The sequence below is a fragment of the Drosophila gunungcola genome, unplaced genomic scaffold, assembly GCF_025200985.1.
Source record: "Drosophila gunungcola strain Sukarami unplaced genomic scaffold, Dgunungcola_SK_2 000146F, whole genome shotgun sequence".
Classification (NCBI taxonomy): domain Eukaryota; kingdom Metazoa; phylum Arthropoda; class Insecta; order Diptera; family Drosophilidae; genus Drosophila; species Drosophila gunungcola.
In genome coordinates this window covers 91,704-110,029 of record NW_026453307.1, presented here as the reverse complement: position 1 = coordinate 110,029, position 18,326 = coordinate 91,704, and the positions used below count along the sequence as shown (strand labels likewise).

General features: G+C 37.8%; 1 long non-coding RNA gene across 1 annotated transcript in view; it reads right to left on the bottom strand.

Annotated features, from left to right (window-relative positions):
- LOC128265682 (uncharacterized) overlaps positions 1 to 18,326 on the bottom strand; it is a 116,902-nt gene that overhangs the window by 54,326 nt on the left and 44,250 nt on the right. The gene's annotated exons all lie outside the window — the stretch shown is intronic.

Sequence of the window (18,326 nt, the reverse complement as noted above, 5' to 3'; positions counted from 1 at the left end):
CTATAATATATTCCAAGGAAATGCCAGTAAAAAAAACGTGGAAACGTCATAGCACGCAATTTATTATAACATCAAAGGGTTAATTGCGCAAATGGGCGAGTGTGCGCCATTTCTTGCGGTGCATTTTCCACGTGCCGCCAAGCTCTCCATGTCCGTGCATGTGTGGTGTTTAAATAAACGACAACACTTGAAATAAATTGCAGCAAATCAAGTTAAATAAATTGCGCGAATGTGCGAAGCCCAAGGACAAAAAGGCGGCAAGTCGTTATCACTCACACACTTACACTCACCCACTCCCACCATGGTTTTCCATTTTCATGTTATACACACACACACACACACACACACGTCTGTGTGTGTATACTGGCATATCGTCATCTGGAAACCGGCATTTCTGCGGGCCCAGAATTTTATTTCCCTCTATTTTCCCCGCTCCCTCTATTTTAAGATTGATGTGTGGTTGCTACGTGTGCGTTATCAATTACTAGGCATTTTTTAATCAATGATTTTCCCAAAGGGCCAACCATTTAAAAAATAGTTTCAGCCGACAAACTAATTACCCATCAATGTCTAGAACTGAACTTTGACTTCAATTAGTGGTCTGCGCAAAATAAATTTCGTTTGAATAGCGGTTTGAGGGTGACAGTCGAACGCCACCGCATTGTCAACTTATCTGATTTACTTTTTTTTTTAACTAGCAGATAACTTGGTAACTATTAATTGAGTTTTTAGTTTAATGTCTTAAATGTGAAAGAAAAAACATTAATCATAAATTAAATTATTAGAAAACATACGAAATTTGAGTTTGAGCCTCATTTATTTAGTTGAATTATCTGATTTACTTTTTTTTTTAACTAGCAGATAACTTGGTAACTATTAATTGAGTTTTTAGTTTTATGTCTTAAATGTGAAAGAAAAAACATTAATCATAAATTAAATTATTAGAAAACATACGAAATTTGAGTTTGAGCCTCATTTATTTAGTTGAATTTTGTGAGACTTACAATTTGTAATTCTTTTAAAAAGTGTAAAATATTATAATGATTAAAACAAAATTCAATATTATGTCAATAAATGCTTACAATGACATAAGAATGCATTTCCGCCCATGGTGGCTGTCCAAATGATTGGCACTTCGGGCGTTAAAATGTGCATTAACTGCCACGCCCCCTCCGCCAGATTAGTTAGCTCAGGCGTGGCGGGATCAATTAATGGCGCAATTAACAGTGCGTACTCGCTTTCAACATTAATCGTTTGCGTTAATCAATTGAGTTCGCATCACCGTTTATTTCAAGCATAAACTTGTCACATTTCTAGGAATTTTCCCCCAACACTCAGAGCTCTGTTAATTTATTTATTTTATTGTATTTACTCACTGGAACCAAATGCGCACATATGTTCGTCTGGCTTATTTATTTAGCGGCGACTGGGGAACTCTTTCCCCTTTTGTAATTCTGAATTGTAGGTCACACAAAAAAAAAATGTTGAATAATTCGAGGGTGACAAAAGGCGCTCAAAATATTACAAATAACGAAGGATTTTATTAAAAGGATATAAAGTACCCATAATATATTATATTTAATATAATATTATTTTATACTAAAAAAAATTTTAAACTTTAAATGTTTAAACAAAATTTAAAACATTTAATTTTAATTTTAATTTTCATTATAGAAACAAACATTTATGTCTATAGAAAAATCATTCCCCAGTTGCTTTGGCAGAAATTGTTATGCTGAATAAATATGTTATGCCAGTAAACAAATTATTCATGGAAAATATAGCGAATTTTACTCCGAGTCCTAGATTTTTTACCATCAGTCCCCAAAGGGAAGTATACTTTGATTAAGTGCGTGCTCCGACATTCCGGCTGGGAGATTGACTCATTTACCCATTTTTGATGGAATGTCGCCAACTAAAATGCCTTCCACATTCCCGCCCCCCAAGGCTGCCCCGCCCTCTGGCCACCGCCGCTCGCTTTTCACATTTTCCCGGCGCCCACCAAGTTTATCGCGCTGTTTGCCTTTGCCGCTTTGTCAACACAAAAAAACGAAAAGAAAAGGCAGCAAGGAAAGGCGGGAAAGGGCCGGGGGAAAGCGGATGAAAAGCCGGGGAAAAGCGGGCCCGAAAGTAAACGAAAAGGGTTGTAAAAACGTAATGGCGAGTTAAATAAAAGAGCGAGCGTGCTGAGGGGGCCAGAAATGTGCCAGCACTCACAGAGGCGAAAAAAATGTACAAAAATATATATTCAAAAGTGTCATAAATGTAATACAACTTTTCCTTTATGACAACTGCATATGTGTTTGTGTTGGCGCGTCGTTCGAGGGCCACTCTCCAGAAACTTCTCGCCGCCCAATAAAAATAAAAGTAAAAATAGAGTTCAAGTAAAATAAATAAAACGAAATAAAGAAGGCGGCCAACTGAAAAGCAGAAAAAGCAAACAAAAGTCCCAATAGCGATGTAAACTTTGTCCGCCCGCTACACGAGCATGTGTGTTTTTCTATCTGCCATAATGCGTTTTCATTTTCCGAGCTGGGCAATTTTCTCTGGCCTAAGCTTTTAGGCCAGGTAGCTGCATGGCCATGCATGGCCTGACATCGAAACTACCTAAATGTCTGCGAACGAAAAACACAAACTGAATTACAAATTTTAAAATTGAGCTTGCCTATCGAACGATATAAAAGCTGAATAAATAAATAACATATTGGGAGCTCAATAATAGTGGACTTATTTAGCACTAAGCCAACTGCAGAATGTATTCGTTAGAACTTAAGCTCGGACACTTTTTTTATTGAAAGCCTGTAGTAAGCATTAGCATTATAAGAACAATGGGAATGTGCTAAAAGACGAAAAAAAAAACGAATTCATTCGAAATAATAAGTATTGTAGTTTGGAAAATCAACAGTAAAATATTATAGCTTTCAAATATTTCTTAAAAGGATAATTATAAAAACCAAATTGTATATATTATTATACATGATAAACGACAAGCAAAAAAGTTAATCAAATCATTTGCCTATGACATCCGCCAAACGGCACTCAATAAAATGAAACAGCCTACCAATAAGATCGGATAGCAAGTTGATTCCCCCATTATTTCCAGCTAATTAAGGGCACTTATCAATTAAATTGAGCTTATGGCCAATCCGCATTACAGCCGTGGAACGTGTCTCTCTGTTTGTCTGTCTATGGGTGTGTACATATGTGTTTGGCTAAGTGCTCTTAAGTTCTCCAGTGAAAAGGTTGAAAAGCAGTGCAGCTGCACACACCCAAATGGCAAACAATTCCGCAAGTTTTTATAAAAACTTAAAAATAAATTGAAAATTTAAAATACACCAGCACATGGGAATATGAAAATCTCCTTTATCGAATGTGGAAAACTGGCGGTGGAAAGTGGGCGTGGCTAGTGGCGCCTTGGCATGCAGATTTCAGCCAGCAATGGCGACGTCAAAATGACTGCCTATGGCCAAAAACAAAAAACGAAAACAAAAAAAAAACAAAAAAAGAGAAAAGAAAAAAAGCGGAAACAGGAAAATGCCGCTACTACAACTTCCGCTTCCACATCACTCATACTCACACCCACTCACCGACAGCCTAACACCCACACCCACACCCACGCACACAGTCATACCTGAGCGAATGAGACAGACAGCACAAAAGAACAAGGCAAGAATTGAATCTGCAGTGAAATAAATTAAAAACAACGAAAAAAGAAACGTCGCGGCAAAGGAAAGAAACGAAAGCAAAATGGAGCAGAGGAAGCCGCGAACTGAACTCAGTCAGACATGAAAAAACGCCAGACATCTGAACACAGAGAGAAATTACATCAAATATCGGAACATATTTTTAAATATTTATATATTTATTTATGTTCAAAATATGCAAAAATCTTCTGCTGGCCTGTGTTATTTATTGTTCTAATGATAATTTTCTGAGTGTAACATTTATTTAACTAAATATGTTTAAAAACTGTTAACTTTGAAGCACATTTTTGTTTTACTTATACAATATAAAAATAATAATAATTGAAGTTGCCACCCCTCTTGAGAAATATATATACATCTTGATCTACTAAATTTAAAATGTCCTCTAAAGAAAGGGTGCTTTTAAGATACTAGCAAATATTTATATATAATTTATGAATGAAGAAAACAAACATCTTATGAAATGTTTCTGAAAACACCCCTTTAACCAAATTGAGAAACCTTCTGTGCATATAAAAAATATTAATAATATAAGAGAACAATAACCAAATCAGTTTAATTTCATTGATTTAAAACTTAAAGCCTAAAAAATGTGTTTGATGAAATTAACTGAATTTTAAGAGAATCTGAAGAGATTGCCTTAGGATTTTGACAAAATATTCAAGGGGGAAAGTTTCAAACAAAGGTGTGTCGATAAGCCTTTTCTTTAGACAACTGATTTTGAAGTGCCGAAATGGTTTATATTGGATATATTTCGAGACCAAGCCCCACGTTTTTTGCAGTGCAGCAACCAAACCGGACTGAACAGAAGCGAACCGAACCGAACCGAACCGTATGCGAAGCATTTGCGCCGAAAGTTATGCTGCAGGCTGGGAAAGCGGCCCCTTAACCCACTGAAGCTGTGGAAGATTGCTTAAAGTTTTATTGGTTGTTGTTTGCAAAGCAAAAACTTTACTTTTGCGCGCTTTGGTAACGGTGCAAAGACATACATACACGGGGAGAAAAGGGGGGATGAATGTGGCCAAAGTTGCCAATGGATCCTTTTCGGCCCTGTATACCCGCATCCTGCAGGCTCCTTTAGCTTTCACTTCGCCGCTCTCCTATTCTTTTGCGACGCTTTAGTTCTTTGCTTTCTTTGCCTTTGCGTCTATCGCTTTTCTATACAAGTCCAAGTACATATTCTTTTTTGTGAAAACTGAAACTGCCGTTAGTCAAGAGGAGCCATTTCCATTGCCATTTCGGATCCCATTTTCCCACTCCGATTTACCCAATGCTCGGCGGAAGTGGGAGCCAAAGTTGAAGTTGCGGCCCAAGTGGAAGCCAAAGCTAATGTTAAAGTCAAAGTTAAAGTTAAAGTTAAACTTAAATTTGAGGTCATCGTCAGCATTCTCCGTGTAATTTTCATAAACAAAATAGTTAAACATCGTAGCAAGTTGTCTAATGGTCGTCCTTGGAGCTACCACCCACCATAATAGAAATCATCATCATTGGCTTCATCGCCTGCTCCCCGGTCATTTTAAGTGCAAAAGTAAAGCAAAACACCAAAAGTTTGTTATTTTCTCCCCCCTTGAAATGCAGATGGAATGTACACTAAGAGAAGTGTTTCGGTAAATCTGTTACAATCCGACATTTTTTTAATGTTAATTAATGCAGTCGTTAATTATTATCTTTACTTTAATATAACTTTGTTCGCAAAGTTGTGGTTTCTTCAGTTGCTAATGCAATTATTTAACTTCACACTTTTTTAATTTCCAACATTCATAAATATCATTTCGTAAATATCATTCGCATGTTTTCTAAAATGTAAAAGTGCTAAGCTACATAAAGTCTAAATTTTTTCCCTGCCATTAATATTTCAGTGCATTTGAAGCAGGGAAAGGATGGTTTTACCTTGCCAAAGGTTTTGCGGAGATTAAGTTGGGCGAAAATCCACTAAGCGATGCAAATTGAAGGCTCAGAAAGCTTCAATTCTCAGTGAGCTTGCAATATTTCTTTTCAAAGAATAAAAGTAATTTGATGTGGATGGTTCTAATACGCATATTGTAGGTAGTTCATTACTGCTATTTAATGAGCTTATTACTCTTTTTCCGATTAAGCAGAGCAGTTCTCATTACTTTACAGATTTGTGGGATTTAATATCTGATATTATTAAAATATAAAATTCCCAAAAAAAAATATGGTATGCATATTTTATTTATTATTTCGTGCATTCTAGTTATTCAACTTCATTTATCTAGGACTCATTTGTAAACTTTTTAGCTGTGTGGACTATTGTTATGCCAACAATTTATTTAAAGTCTCTAAAGTCACCTTTAAAATTGAATTTAATATTTTTCCCAAATTTTGTGGAATATCAAGCGTAAAAAACTAAATAATTAATCAATGAAATTTTAGCCATTGAAAATGTAGAATTTATTCCATTAAGATTAGAAATTTCCTTCAATATTTTTACTAGTGATTCAATGAAACTATTTTCCGAAAAGTCCTTAACAAATGTAGAATAGGTACCAACACGAATCGAATTCTCATATTTGAACATTTTGTTTGATGTCACAACATGTTTTCATTTCCATTAAAATAAACGCACTGTAATACAGTCATTTGCGAATTTATAGCCCTTCAAAATTATGATTTCATAGCCCCAATTGGTAGCACCCACTGGCAACACCCACTGGTTTCCATATTCATCAATCAGTTGCCCCAAACAGATCTGCACTCAAATTTGTATTCAATCATTTGGGGAATCATTGCGGGCCACCCGTTGATTATCCTTTTCATTAGCGAAACACAAAACGGACACAAAGGCCTTCGGCCACGCCCCCATCACACACACACACACGCACACACACACACACACACACACACACGGACATACACGCTCTAGCGCCCCTCGAATGGCACTTAATGGCCGCACACAAAACATGGCTAAACTTTGTGCAAACTTTTCACAAACACACTGCGTCGCATGTGTGGGTGCGTGCTGTGTGTGTGCAAGTGTGTGGGTGTGGTGGGGGAGAGGGGTAGGGGTAGGGGTTGGGAATGTCATTGGCGGAAATTGAAACGCACATGACAATCCATTTCATCAGCAGTTTAGTTGCCTTCGGAGCGTTTCAGTGAGAGAGGAACCCTGGTGTTGCTGAATTTGTGTGTCTTTTTTCCAAGCCATCTCTGTTTTTTTTTTTTGGTCAAAAAACTTTGGTTGAATATAGCAAAAGGTTTAAATCTGCCAACGGAAATGAATATATTAAATATAAATATTAAATATATTTTTTTAAATACTTACGCAACAAATAATCTTTATTTATTGTTTTTTAATAAAGTAAGTCTCTTAGAGATTGAAACATTTGGTGTAAAATTGATTTTATTTTTATAAAAAAAAGAATAAGGGGTACAAAAATACTAAAAATTTTATGATTCTCTGATATAAGTTTATATAATATAATCGAGCAAAGAATATGTCAATTGTTTGGATAATACGAGTTTGTATGAGTTCTGAAAACAATATCGGGCAATCCCATATTCAAAATATGTTTAAATAAATCAATCTCTGATAAAGTTCACCTATTTATAATACCCAATTCTGCGTTTTAGGTGTGATATATAGCGCTCAGCACTGATTTTGGGTCCTCTTTGGGACCGTAGTGTCCAGTGAGTACGGCGGAGTAATCGATGCCATGTTCCCGTGATTGTGTGCGTTTTTCGTGTGTGTGTGTGTGTGTGTGTGTGTGTGTGAGTGACGTGATGTGAGTGGCAGCCACTAAGCCAAATCAACAAAAATCAACATTTCAACAACAAAGTCCTTGACTGTTAAACTTAACCGGGCACCAAAAGCACACACACACACACACACACACACACACACACACACACACGCATTCGGAAAGAGACGAGTATAACCGGGGAAGAGGGACAGCAAATGCCATAACAGACCATAATAGAAAAACTGTGTCTGCAAGCATCTTGGGGCTATAAGCCCCATGTCCACGACATTTTTTCAGGGGCTTCCGGGGTTCGTAACACCCCCCTTAGTGTATAATCAATGTCAGTCAATATTTTGCCAGACTCTTCAGGAGCGAGAGGGACAGCGAACCGGGCCAGAGGGAGAGGGAGGGCTAGATGGCAAATGGAATTGAATTGAAAAAGAATGAAGAGCCGAAATGAAAACGAAAACGAGATCCGTAACAAAACGAAACGAAAGGCAACAATAACAAAACTAAATTACATATGCACACAAAACTTGTCACTGGGTTCAGTGAAAAAAAAAAAAAATATGGATAGGATAGGATATAGTGAAAAACTTTGTTTTAATATTTAAATTGTCATAAGACATTTTCCAGTGCATTTTGTTACTCCGGAATTGAGCAACTAGAAATATCTTTACAGAAAATCATTTCCGTATAGATTAAGAGTCTCAAATTTACGCGGACTAAAAATATTTCGAAATTTGAACAAATAAGTAAATAAATACTCATTTATAAACAGTATCCCGGGGCAGAGCAGACTTGTAAAAATATCGATAGTTTTTGCTATTGGCTTATATAATGAACACTTATTGAGGAATAAGGAAAATTTTGAGGATTTTTTGTGAAGTCTGCGGCCAAGTCTTTTTGTCCGTGTATATACGATTCTTTGTGTGTGTAGTCGTTATGCTAAATGACAAGAAACAAGCCGAGGAGCAACAACAATGGCAAACACATTTTCTGATTAGTTTGCAGAACCCACATTAGTCCCCAGTCGCTTAGAAACGCTGACAAGCGGGAAAAATCTGTATAAACGGACGGGGAGAAAGAGACGCCTGCTGTGGCAAGGGTCAATGGGCGAGAAAGAGAGGGCAGTGTTGAAAAGTATGGAAAACTTTCAAGGCGACAATCGTACACACAAACTTATATTGCTCAAAGCGAATTATCCGAACTTGAAGTTTTGCATAACTAATCAACCTCACCTCACGATTGACACACTCCACTAATTAGCTTTCAAATCGAATTTAAATTATTCAACTGGCTCCAAAGGCCCAAAACGAGGATTATGGGGCTACAGCCGGAATCAAGAATGAATCCTGCATTTTCCATTAGGCTAATGACGGCAAAGGAATAAATCGGTCTGTGGCTTTGCTATTCAATTCAATAAACTGAAAGCAGAGTCAAGTACATACAATTGTATGACAATGTTATTGTAACTCACCATCTGAAAGTGGCTGGCATAATTAAAACAATTGCTGAAATTCTTTGATAAATTACATCCCAATTTGTCGAGTTGTGTTGTTTTACTAGCTTCATGTTTTGGTATTTTTGAGTTTTAGTTAAGTTGCTCCAAATTTAAATAGAAATAAATTAGCTTAATAAATTCCATCATAAATTCCATAAATTCATATTCATCTGTGATTTTATATGCCGTTGATAAAATCCGTATACTTGACTGGCGCTTTGATTGCGCTTGATACTCTCAGTAAAGTGTTTCATAATTTTGACGCTTACTTACTTACTTAATCACATTTGGTTTGATATGGATTATACATGATATAATAAAAATTATATGTATTGGCTTATATTATTTTTCTTAACTGCGGATTGCAGAAGTGAGCTTCCGCTTTTGTCGAATTTTTTTACCCCTACCCATTTTTTAGACGTCATTTACGCACTTTTTTTTACTTGCAAGTGCATTAAACGCTTTTGCTTTGTTAGCATCGCATTAACTTGCTGGTCCGCTTTCTACAAAATCAGCGAATTAGCGTAAATTAAAAAAAAAAAAATAGAATGAAAGGTAGTTCATGCGCATCTCGGCTTTTTTTTCCTAGCCGGTATGAGTGCAGTTTTCCGGGGCCTAAGCTCGGCTATTAGCATCATTTGTGACTGGACTTGGCGAATTTTGTTTTTAATTTTCTACACTCATTCTACACCTATTTTTTTTTTTTTTTTTCCAAATTTTTTCTTTAGATTCCCGCACGAATTTTTGTCGCAGCTTAACTGCCACGCCCACCGCATATTAATGAGCCGTCGTCCTTAACACGCTCTTGAATTAGTTGCCAAACGCGATTCGCTGTCGTCTGTTGCCCTCGCCCAACTTTTCCTGATTTTCCATGGACTAAGCAACAAGCGAAAAGGAGCGGGAAAATTCCTGGGACGGGTGAAATGGCTTGGGGAAAACTTTCATTCCCTTAGCTACCCGCAGACACTTGCGGTCCTCTACTTTTCACCTCTGCCAGCCGAACCCAAGCATGGCCATTTCCATTTGCTCTCGGATTTTGGGGTTTTCCCTCGATCATAAAAAGGGGTTTGCAAATTTTGCTTTCCCGTTGCCAAACATTTCAATAAAATGGGGGGAAAGCTGGAAAAAAATTAGTCCTAATAGGTATTTAATTTTCATACTACTTTCGTATTTTTTGGCATTTGGGATTGGGCAGATATTTAACCAACTGTACTTGAAATTTAATGTGCGCACATTTAATGAGTGATTGTTCTATAATTATTATGCTTCATTTTTGTTTCATTAAAGGCCTTTCACCGATAATATATTTCAGATCTAATGCATTCTAGCCCAACAACTTTTTATAGATGTGCCTTTAAATATGTGGTTATATAGTTCGTTCGTTGGTTTTTAAATTTTTTTGCAAAATTTTTTTGGATGTTTTATTGTTCTTAAATTAAATGCCCAAAAATATAAATTACAAATTTCGTAGTAGGGCATGTTTTCATTCGCCTTCAACAGATTGTTTTTGTTTTGTAATTTCACGCTTTCGCCATTTGCCGAGTTGGACAACTTCATTGGGGCTCATTTTTTGGGTGAGCTTCTGGTCTTACCCCTTGTTTTCGCTTTCTTCAGTTTTCGGGGTTTCCCTTTCTGGCTGCTGCTCATTTTGCGCTTAATTTCCGTTTTAATTTCGCTCGTTTTATTCAAAACCATTTCTTCGCCATACTTTCTCCTGCCTCGGAGTTTTTCCATGTGCCTTTCCCTGGCGGCGAACGCGTTTGGAATTCGGCAGACGACGGAGAAAGACATTCGGCCCATAACAATTAGGCAGGGCTTTCGGCATTCGGCCGTGTTTATCCTGCGTAGGCCAGCATGTTTCCATCGGATAGATCCTTTGTACTTTTGCCTTTGACTTTGACTTTCAATGACTAACTGGGCCTTTGTGCTCCCCGCACCGTTGCCGTTTTAGTTGCCGCCGGTCAGTGCTGACGTAGGCAGTCCCAGGCAAACACAAATAGAAATTCAAAGGCACTGCCAGCAATTCAGGTCTAATTTTGTTGGCTAAATTCTACACATTACTCATTGGATCGAAAGGAAAACATATTAAAGCTTACTCAACTAAAAGTTGTCAAAAAATGTTGTACAATTATTTTGTTCAGCATATTGTAAGGTTTCTTGCAAAATTTACACAAAATATGTTACATTCCGTGTAAAACATTTTCTTTCCCTTAAATAACTATATTTCCATGTGTACATATATGAATGCATTTTTTGGAATTACGTTTTTAAAACTAAGTAATATTAATGCCGAGGCTCAAAAGGTGTTTTCGAAAGCCACATATTTATATACAATACGAAATAAATATACTATATGAAAACGGGAAAAAACATTGTTTTTTTTAATAATTATGAAAGTTTTGAAAACATAAAAAAAACTAAAAGCATTGAAGTAAGCAATGTCGTGTGGTTTTAGATTTATGACAACTGGTTAGATTAAATCCTGTAAAATCACCTAAAATAAAGGTGCCCTAAAAGTGTATTAATAATATAAAATTAAGCATCCGGCTATTTGATAATACAAATAATTCCTGTTTTTGGGTTAAAGACAATCTGACTACTGTTATAACATTATAATATTGCAAATAAATGATATTTAATTAAACGTAGTAGAATTCCCGTGGCTCACAATTTCTCTGTGTGCATACACACACATTCGCAAAGGCCTTCTCACCTAAATGGGCACGTTGGTTGGTGTGTGTGGGCTTGCGTAACCAATTCATACGCCAGCAGAAAATTCATCCGCGCGTGTCCTCGTCTCCGCCGCCTTAACCCCAAACTTGATCCTGGGCCATAAATCGACCCCAGTCTACAGTCTCCGGTCTCCAGTAAGCGTTGCGCGCGTGTGTGAGCGTATGATTTATAAATGAGATGGATGCATTACGCCCCAAAGTTCCCCGCGATGCGCTGGCCCTGTAACAGCTGCCACCTTGGGCGGCAATGCCAATTGACCTGCTCATAAATGTTGCAGCGGATTTGTCACCACAGGAGCGGCGCTCTTGACAACCGCACATTGTTCGCCAGACCGCAACAAGAAATCGATTTGAATAATTTGAAAGGCTTCTAATCTTCGGCCGAAAGCCGCCAAAAGGAAACCAAAGCGGAGCAAAAGCGAGCCCACTCATTGTCGTTGTGTTTTGTGGGGTCGGGCAATGTGAGCTGATTAAAGATTGCTTATTTAAGGGATCAACGCTTGTACAAGACATGCAGAAATATTTTTATATAGTGGAAAACACGTTTAATTTTGCACTTCAGGCAAATAATATATATTTTACCATGGCGAAGTGTCTAATTCTGGTGTCTGAAAGTATGCAACAAAATGTTTTAGTCTGGAAATTCATTGGTTTTGCACCTTTGCGTAGAACCTTTTTCTATTAAAATATGTAGTACACCTTCTTTGTATGTTACTTCTTCTACTCTCTCTATTCAATATTAAAAAAAAAAAAAACTATAAATATCTACCATATATTTACCATTTACCCTTTGATTTTTCTTAGCTCCTTTGGGACATGACTTGCTAAACATTGCTTTCTTTGCCGCTGATTGTTTGTTCATTTTATCATTATATTACAGATAATTTGCTCAGGCTTGGCGAGTGCGTGTGTGTGTGTGTGGTGGTGGGATGTACGTGGGTGTGTGAATCACCTGGGGGGTCAATGTTCAATTATGAGGTAATTGAATAATACAGAAGATTCCCGCTTGAACAATCGCTGCCCCACTCCCTCCCCACAAATCCGCTCCCCTGCTCCCCAAGGTCGGTAGTGATTTTTGGCCTACACTCGTATAGACACACATAACATATATGTATGTGCAGGAGCGGTGGAGCATGGTAAATTAGCCCTTGTGGACGAACTCGCACCCTCGCAGGCGAAAACGCTTGACTGCTCTCATTAGACAGCCGTTTGGTTACTTTCATGGCCCTCGACTGGTTTTGACTTGACTTTTTAGCTTTGACTTACACTCTGCACTCCCAAATTCAGCTCATATATAGCCCAGCATCTGCATTTGTATTTGTATTTGTATTTGTATTTTGTTGTTGTTGATGTGTGCTGTGTTCTGTGTACTGTGTGCTCGGTCTCGGTTGCTTTCGTTTTATTTTGAGCATGAAATGTTTGTTTTCCTTGTGTTTTGCGCCTAAATTGTTCAACGCTTTTGTCCTTGTCTTTATTAAAACTTTGCCTGCAGCAACAGCAGGAGCAAATACACAAATATACAGAGAGAAAATGTGTTCAGGTTTTAATTTACTGCTTGAAGAGTCATTTAACATATACGAAGCTTGATATCGAAAGATTTGTAATGACAGCATAAGCCAAAACTATTGAGGTGCTTAAGTGCTTAGGTCTCAAAATAATTTTTATTTAAATTTTGTTGATTTTTATTTTTTTTTTTAAGCCTAACATCTTGAATGTGCGCAATATTGTTTCCTGTGTAACCGCTGACAGACAGAGATGGCAAGTGGCAGAGCGAGATGGCTGGAGTCCGAGAGCCATTAACATTTTCCTTGGCTTTCTTCGCTTGTTTGCCTACACTTTCCTGGCCCTGTTTTCCGCATGTGGCTCTCTGGCTTTTGCTTTTGCTTTTGCCTTTCCCCACGTGCATGTAGCCGCTGGTTAAATAATCTTGTTCTTGGCCCCACCGTCGAGTGGTGCTACAGAATGCGGTGGTGGTGCGGTAATGGTAGTGGTGCTCAGCTGACCAACGGTTGACCCCCAAAAAGGGGTTGGGCCTCGTCTTTCAACTTGACTTTCTGATAGTGCAACTCGCCGGCCTATCGCCGACCCCCCTTTCACCCTCGGAAAATGCAATTCGTATTCATAGCAACATGTGCAGCAGCCAACTCCCGGCAAGGACATTCACTCCGGCTCATCCGCATGCCACTGGCACTGGAAGAAATGCGGGGATGGCCAAGAATCAATCGAACAATTATAAGAAGCGGTGTATGCAAAGCCTTGTCACTTATAAACTTCTTTACAGGGCAATAAAGTTAAAGATTTAATCAAATTTCGTAATACCATTTACCAACAAAAAAATTATTGTAAAGAAATCTCTGTTAAAATATCCCAATAAAAGCACAACACATTATATATAAACACATTAGCATTAAACATTTTAGTTTAGTGCTTAGACATTCAAATTTAATATTGATTAAAGAAAACTTAATCCCAATCATCAGAGATTAGCACATGTTTAGCCACAAATTCAAACTTTTTTAAGTGCATCCATTCACACACAGACAGTCAACTCTACATATGTGCACTCATGTACCCAGACACATTGTATCCACTTCTGAACTCTTGATTCCTGATTCTTCTTTTGTGACCCGACTGCGGTGTGCACTTGTCTTTGATTTTCCTTATTTTTCCAGCACTCCGCCTGCACATTTCCTCCATTTTCTTTCTGCTGACCCGACGGCGGCCACGAACTCTGGATGGTGGGACGATGGCCTCCGATTCGGGCCACAGCATGCTCCTCTAACCTTTATTACGTTTTAGCCGAGGGGCAAAAGTTGGCTTTGCTTTAATGAGCACAATTTTATTAGCCGCTTTAACGTTTTTCCTTTGGCCCATGGCCGCGACCTTACCGTCCACCCACAGAAAAAAAAAATGAAAAATCACCCACCGCACGGGGGTATTTGCTTTTTGCCGGCGCCGCTTTATGTACAAAACGAATTTTGAACTTTTTGTTCGACCATTTTTAGCATATTTGCCTTATGAATTCCACAAAGAGGCCAGTCCAAAATCAACTTGACCAAAAACGAATTTAAAGTAATAGGCGCCTTAGCCCACTCCACAACTTTTTTTCTGACTCTTCAGAGGTTGAATCTTGTGCTGGGCCATTTTCACAATGTCATGTTTCTAAACATTTACATTTTAGATGTTCTAACTGGTTTTAGTCGATTTATAAATACAGGTAATAAAATGTTATTGGTTTTTCCAATGAGTAAATCTTCTTTTTTTGTATTGTAAAAAAAACATAAAACATAGGTAAGTTATTAAAATTATTTATTGTGTTTATTTTACCCAGGGAAGTTACACTTTGCGCTAAGTGAACATAAAATTTTCCCTTTTTGCCTAATCCAATTAAAACAAGATACAACCAATTTGAAGAGTTAAAAGTTGAAAACACAACTTGACGACTTATCGAACTGATAGGGCAACAAATTTAATTCAATGATGGATTACATGAAGCGAGTTTTGGGCAATTTATTGAAGTATGTTGTTTCCTAGAACTCCTCAAAAAAAAGGTTGCATTTAAGCAGCTCGAAAAGAACTTGAAATGGTATTCAGCCTGCTGCCTTCGCCTTTTTCCCTCACCAACAAAAGGTAAGCAGCGAGGGCAATAAATAAGGCAGTGTGTGTGCGAGTGTGCTTGTGTGTATCTGGAGGAAGGACAGCACAGCACAGAACAGAACAGAACTGAACAGGAAGGACAACAACATCGGTCCTGTACTGATGCACTTGGAAAATAGTTCAGGCATTCCGAGTACAACGTGCAAAAAAATTTAGGTAATCTTATGAGTTTTAAAGATAATTTTTGTGTCGATAGTGGTACAAAACATCTCTACTTGCTGGTGGTTAATAAAACAGAACCAGAAAACCCGGAATCAAAGCTCATTGCACTACCCGCAACAAAGTGTGTTGCATACACTTGGTTGTAATATTTATTGCCAGATAAGAAAAAAAAAAGTTTCTTATGCATTATAAAATAATAAATAATAATAATATTAAATAAATTACAAACCTTAAAATACATTTAAATAAACCAAAATGTAAATTGTATCTCATTTTCTAAGTCTCTTTTACCCGTTGCTAAAAGTAATGACAGAAAGTTATGAAATTTAGAAGGTAATTAAAAGCGAAAAGATAAAAAAAACTGTAAAGATATTTCTTGCATATGTATACTACTATCAATCAACTTAAAAAAAGTGATACATAACTCCTGAAACTTGATCTACGAGTTTTAAATTTCCTTAAAAGTCGTTTCTTTTTCTTTCACTGCTCGATGTCCCAGTATCCACTGCTAGTATCTGTGTGTGGAAACTATTTGTAGAAGTTAACGTGAATAATATTTACTTACTGGCATAATAAGTAGTGCTTTTGTATGGAGATTGGACGAACGCAGGACTCTCTGCTTCTCAGACAGGCCATCAAAATCTAAAGTATCATATATCCGCCCCTATATCTCGCTCTTCCTTGCACACACACACACACACACACACAGACACACACATTCAAGGGACCAAGTACAGCCATTTGTTTATACTTGCGAGCTGGCTCACGTTATTTGCTTAGACAACGAAATCAAATTGAAAAGTAAACTCAGTTAGCATTCAAAAGCTACAAAATGTATTCCACCTATGGGCCATGGCTACATACATACTATAGATATGTGTGTGTTTGCATTTGTCTGTTCGTTGGTTTAAGCAAAATGGCGCCGATTGGGTCAAGTTTCTGGAATTGGTCAGCTGCGAGGGAAGTTGGCACAGTGAACAGGCCAGAAAAGTTTCACAAACAAAACACATACCTGCAAGATGCAGTACAGTGAGCATTATCAAAGAATGTCAATTTCGGGAGGTGCTACAGCGTCCTTCAAGGACGTTAAGTGCCTATAGGCAGGGCGCACTATGAGGCCAACGTCCAGTTTTGTTGGCCAATATAAGCTACTGGGTGTAGAATATTTCCCAATAAGACGAGTATATACCACGAAAGTATTAAAATAAAACTTATGTGATAAATAAATAAGAGTTTCAGACTGTTCGGTATATAAATGAAACTAAAAAGTGTAGACGTTATGTGATTTAGTATTGAATTAATTCTTATACCTTAATACTGTCTGTTGTTTATTTTTAAGACACACTTATTAAAACTAAATTTTCAGTTAATTTTGGGTCTGCGAATTTCATACTTTTATTTAGCTCGATCCATTGGCATTTTAGCCTTCATAGGTTACATTTTCACAATTTGATCCACTGTGCCGACTCCTCGGATGCTTTTCTAAATCATGCAAATAGATTTACAATAATCATAAATATTAAGCCATTCGAGGCTCAGGACTTAGGCTACATCGGATGTTCCAATGCCCTTTTCTCCGTTTTCCATGGCAAGACAAAGGCCCCGGATTTTGAAATTCGAGCAGCTGCGACATAAAGGTGTCCCGGAAATTTTCTGGGTCGGAACAACATCGAAATGATTCAGGCGAATGTCGAGTTGAGCCTTTGACTAAACAAATGACATTGACAAAATAGACACGGAGCTGTAAGAGGACGAGGCAAAGGGCATGGGGACTGGAGATTGAGGGTTGAGGATTGGATGCGAGAGTGGATTCGAAATGGAGTCAAGTGGAGGCCCTGTGTAGGCATAAAAAGAAATCGTCTTAATTTCACTTTGTTTATGCTGAGTAATAACGAATTATGCAAATTATTTTATAATAAATTTATGCCAGCAGCGACAACAACAACGAATCGAACGCACAAACGAGCACAGAACGAGGATATAAAACACAAGCCGAAAGGAAAAGGACAATGCGACTGAGGACAAAGACAGGGGACAGACGACAGACGCCAAGGCGGTGGAGAATAAGGCAGATAACAACGTTTAGCAGAAGGCGAGAAGAGTTTTCAAATTCTGGTTAGGCGTCGGTGGCAGAGTTGACAATTTAGCTACTTTTGTTTTTAAATTTTAAATATTTTTTCCGGTTGAAATGCGCTTGTTAGAAACAGACTAGTTTGGTTGATTTAAACACATATTTTGAACATACTAATAGTATATTTCATCAGTCACATAACTTATCAAAAATTATAATTCCTACGATCCTTAGTACGACCCTCTGAACAGGAATTTATAAATGTACCTGAAAGTATGCAATAAAAAACAGAAATATCGTTTTTCTTAATGAATCTTACGAAATTACGGACTACAAATATATTTTATATTGTATTTTATCAGTGATTACAGAAACCCTTATTCCTCTTGTTGAATAAACAATGCATTAATTATTTTTTTTAACAGACATGCACAAAGGTATTTCCTATGGAATGCTATAAGCTATTTTCTGGCGTTTTTTTTCCCCCTCATCCACAGTGGACACCTCTGAAGAGGACTCTGTCCATGGGCGTGGCTCGGCCTTATGGCTCCATATTCATCGCCATCTCTCAATCCCAATCTCCGCCATCCGTTTCTGGGCTGCCTTTTCGGGCGCGTGTGACCAAGTATGCATGAAAATCCAATTTGCCTGCATGCTGCGGGGAGAAGATGGCGGAGGGGGCGAAGGTGCTGGCGGAAAAGTGGGCGGGACGGAGGGAAAGCTCGAGCGGTGCAGGCAACACGTAACAATCAAAGTGAAAACAAGGCAACACGGCCATGGCAAATGTAATGGTAA